Raw genomic sequence first — 5,031 nt, 5'->3', positions numbered from 1 at the left:
TAAAACTTAAACTTGGAACAAGTCTCTGATATTTTTAGTAGATAAACTTGTGCCTTCTGTTAAATAATTCCTTGAAATTCCCAAGGTGGCGTTGTTGCAAACGACTAGAGCCGATATACCTCTCATCTTGCCACATAAGTAAAATCTCAGACTCAAAGAAGCCATAAAATGTCTTGAACAGTGATGTGGGTATGGGGTCAAAGAGGCAGGTTGTTGGGCTCAACTGGGAGAAAACTCAACCAAGGATCTTATCAACCAGGACAAAACTCTCCACCTTCTCCTCCGGTAAAAACAATGCTTCAGATCTGTTCAAATCAACACTGCATTTAGATAAAAGACAAGATCTGATAGCATTGATCTTACTTCTGAAGTGGTCTGCAAAGTCCTCACATGCTGTTTGATGGTTGCATGGAGGACTTATTAAAACCCGTGTTAAAATATCAATGGTTTTAAAAAGGATCTGTTTGGATTACTTTTGACAGTTATACGTTTTGAGAAGTGATCAGTTCTTGCCTGTTTTGTTATAGATTCTTAGGTGATCACGCAGGATTTCAAAGTGCACTACAAGTTTAGTTTTTCTCCATCTTTCTGCTCTCCTGCAGTTTTGTTTCAGCTCTTTTGTTTCTTCAGTTCTCCACGGTGGCTTCAATTTGGTTTTTAATACAAGTGGAGCTGCTGTATCAATTGCTTATTTTAATCTATTAAACTGATTAACTGAATCGCAGGTAAGATCTCAGGTGTTTGGTATAAAATTCTCAGCCACTTCAGAAGTATATAATTTCCTCACATTTCTCACTGGGGCCCCCTGCTGGTGATAAACACAGTAGTGATCTGATATGGCTAAATCTACAACAGAGGACACACTGACAAGCATAACTAAATTAAATCCAATGTATGTCCTCGGTTGTGAGTCGGCTGTTTACTATGTTGTGTAAAGTTAAAAGAATCTAACAGACTTAAACCCTTTTGTCATTGAATTAGAGGGATTGTCCATGTGTGTTAAAATCACCAGATATGATAAAATTGAAGATCAATGTAAGATTAATATAAGATTATCATATGAATGGGAAAATATAACTGAAATTCCCAACATTCCCCCCCCTCTTGACAGAAAAATAGAAGTTATTTCAACATCAGTTGCCTTTCACTTGCCAAAGCATTTTTGAAAATGACATTTGTAGACATGGTAGTAGGCAAAGTTTTTTATTTTATTTTTTTATTTTCATTACTTTGGCCATCTTGCAAAGAATTGCATGTGGCAATGCAGCACACAGTTATGTTAGATGGGGTGAATAGGCCATGAATAAATTAACACAGGACCTCCAAAACACATTAGCACTTCAATTTGGATCTACTAAATCCTTAGCTCAACTTTTCTACAGATACCAAGGGGAAATGTCCAGATAAGGTTCTTCACAGCTCTTATCCATGGGACAGGTCCCCCCAAGTCCACCGCCCTGTAAAACACAGATCGCTCTTCCAGTCCTCGATCCTCCACAGAGGAGTTTTCTCAGGTGTGCCACACAGTCGTTCCTACCATGTTAGGTAAGCCACTAGTCAGTGTCTTCCGTTTGGGCTGGGAACTGAAACACGCTTCACATGCAATGCATGAGTCCAGGAAGATTTTCCTTCAAGTTTTACAGCGGTGGGGGTTGCGAGTAAGACACGGAATGGACCTTCCCATCTCGGAGAAGCCCAACACTTCTGCTTGAGAACATGTACCAGGACTAAATCCCCCGGGGGCCAAGACCGATGGTTCCTGCAGAGAAGGAGAAATGTAATGTATTTTCTTGGTCTGCCTTAGCTTCATCATCCCCAAACATTGGCAGTTTAAAAGCTCTTCCATGCATAATTTCAAAGGGGTTCAGTCCATTTCCATCTGTAGGCATGATACGCATAAACGGTTTAACTAAGTCTAAACAATCAACCCAATTACGTCCTGTGTGTTCCATTGTTTTACGTAACCTAAGCTTTATAGTAGTTTGTTTGTTCAACTAACCCTGCAGATTGTGGATGCTATGAACAGTGGTTTTTTTAAGGTGATTCCTAAATTAACAGCAATTTCAGAAATGACTTCATTTGTATAAAATGAGACCCGTTGTCCGAAAAGTTGTTCAGGAATTCCATGTTGTGGAATTATGATCTTACATATTGCTTTTGCCACTGCTAATGCGTCAGCATGCTTGATTGGCACGATTTCAACCCATTTAGAAAAGGGACAAATAAGTACTAAACAATACTTATATTGTTGACATGCATTCAACTCAATAAAATCCATGTGCAAAAACTGAAAAGGATGTTCTGCTTTGGGAAACTGTCCTCTTTGGTCTGATATTTCCCTGGGAATTGTGTTTACAACAAATAAGACAAGCTCTGCAAAAATTCTTTGAAAATTTCCTAAAGCTACATCTGATTTCTGTGACGTATGAGCTGAACACTTGCACACAGAAATCTTCTCTGGCAACATTACTGCCTTTAATAAGTCTGTTATCAAAGATGCGTGCTGAATCGGCTTGCCAGATGACGTTACCATCCCTCTACGTTCCCATTGAGCTGCAAAGAAATGTAGGGTTGCAAAAGCAAATTGACTATCTGTATAGATCGTAACTGATTTCCCCTCAGCTTGTTTACATGCTTGTGTTAAGGTTATTATTTCTGCCGCTTGTGCTGACAGACTCGATTAAATTTGTTCAGCTTCCACAATTTCTTTTTGTGTAACAGCAAACCCCGTTCGCTGTCTGCCCTGAAGATCTTTAGAACTCGACCCATCAACATAGAAGACCAGACCATAACCAAGAGGTGAATCTTGCAGATCAGGTCTGGGCTTACACAATCTCTCTGTTAAAGCCTGGCAGTCATGTTTTTCACCATCTTCCTCAGACGAGATCAATGCTGCTGAATTCAGTTTTACAGCATTTTATTGTAAAATGTGGCTGAGACAATAATTTGGCAACTAAAGATAAATGTCTAGCTGGTGAAGAAAAGTCATTTTTGTTTGCATGAGAAGAATTTCCACCTCGTGAGGGACTAATAATGTTAATGGATGAAACAAGACAATTTCAGCTGTTGCTTGTGTAGCAGGGCACAGCTGTGTCTTATTATTGGTTTCTAGCTTTCCCTCCCAGCAGCCAATCACTGCAGGGGAGCCACCCTGTATAGGTAAGCTGGGTATTCAGATCACACAGACTGCCAACCCACATTGTGCTGGGCCAATGCTGATCTCCCTTTTCAAGTTACGAGGAGCAGGTGGATGCGCCGTATCAAACTGCTCTGGAGGCCGCTGCTGCTCTGCTCTGACGCATGTTTTGTTGCAGCTTCTGCTTCACTTCGTTCCCATCTCTGCCTTCAACAACCCCTTCTTGGAGGAGGGGAAACACTGACGTGGGTACTGGATTCACCGCAAGCTGATGCAGACTGCACAGTTGATAGTGGGGAGCAGCAGAAGGACATTTTGGGGACAGAGCTGATTGTTTTATATTCATTTCTTTACTTTGTTTAATTTGTGTTCAATATATTTCTGTTCTCCTTCAGGTGCTGAGACTGCAGTGGTGGATTGGTGTCCTGGTGGTGGTGCCTCCCTACTTCGCTGGTGTGGTTTTTGTTTCTTTTCTTGTGTGGTGATCTTGGGGTCCCTTCCCTAGCTTCTGGACACATCCACCCCAGTAGGTCTCAGCCCTAATTTCTTTCTTTTTAAAGTATTTAGTAGGTTTTTAAATATCTCTTTTTATAGCAGTAACTGATGTCTCTGCCTCCCTTGCTATCGAACCTGAGTGCCTGGTGGTGGGTGTAACCACCTAGCAATTTTCGCTGGGCACAATACCCAGGGTGGCGTTGTCCGGTTACACATCTTTAGCCTGTAGCCGACTTTTTCTTGCCACACTTGTACACGAGATCAAGTCTTTTTGAATAAAAATTGATCCAGTTGAGATTCTTCTTAGATTTCTTCCTTTGAATAGTTTGTGTGCTGCGCCCAATTCATGCACTCTGTCAGAGTTCCTGTTGCATGATTAACGTCATGTTTTCTGATAAAGTTGGCTATGCATGGTTGTAACCCAGACATCAGTGCTTGCTTTAGCTGTCTCATATAAGGAGTGTCCTCCCCTGCCTGTTCTGGGATTCCGCTATGTTTTTGAAAAATGTCCTCCAGACGATTTCTATATGCATAGACGTCCTCATTTTCAGCCTGTTTACACTGGGCTATTTTGTTAAAGTCTGGCGTTGGTCGAAATGTTTGTCTCAATCTCTCATAAACTGCCTCAGTTTGGTCAATTAAAGTCTGTTCTGTGTGATTTAGCACAGTTCCATTTGCACGTGTGCCAGTGTATTGTCCCTGGACCCTCAACCAGTCATGTCAGGCCTTTTTTTTAAAAGGCGTTTCACTTTCTCGTCCATCAAGAAAATAAGACTGTCTGAGGCTGTGATGCTTGTTTATGAAGTCCTCTACATTTATCCGAGGGTCACCCAGGCTTTTACATGTCAGTACATTCCTGGTCTGTTCAAGGTGGTTAGACGCGAATAGTGCGTTCTCGGTCATTATTGAGGCATTAATGAGGGTTTGCAACCTCTATCAGGGGAAAAGTCTCTGCTGTTGCTTGGTCTACTATTCCATATTCCCTCTTTTGCTCTGTTAAGCATGGATACAGACCTTCTGATTTCCCTGCCAACTTATCCGACTGTTCTGTCACTACTGCATTTACTTGTACTATTTTGTCAACTGTCTGTTCTTCCCTGTCGGTCCATCTATCTGAGCTTTTCTAGTGATTGTCTGACTGCATTTCTGTTATCTCTCTGCTCCTTCTGCCTCCTGCTTCTGCCTTGTTACTCTGAGTTCTCTCTGGGTCTCTGTTCTGGCATCTTGCCTAATTTTTTTCTCTCCTCACCGCATCTGACGGGACCAACGTCTCGTCTGACTTCACAACAGCAACTGCCTGAAAAACTCCTATATATTCCCTGATCGTCTTTGAGCTTGAGTTAACCATAACCATGACACCCTGAACTGAAACTTTTTTTTTTGCTTTTTCCCTGTTCTCT

This window comes from Telmatherina bonti (assembly GCF_933228915.1).
Source record: "Telmatherina bonti genome assembly, chromosome: 8".
NCBI classification, from domain to species: domain Eukaryota; kingdom Metazoa; phylum Chordata; class Actinopteri; order Atheriniformes; family Telmatherinidae; genus Telmatherina; species Telmatherina bonti.
This window is presented reverse-complemented; position numbering follows the sequence as displayed.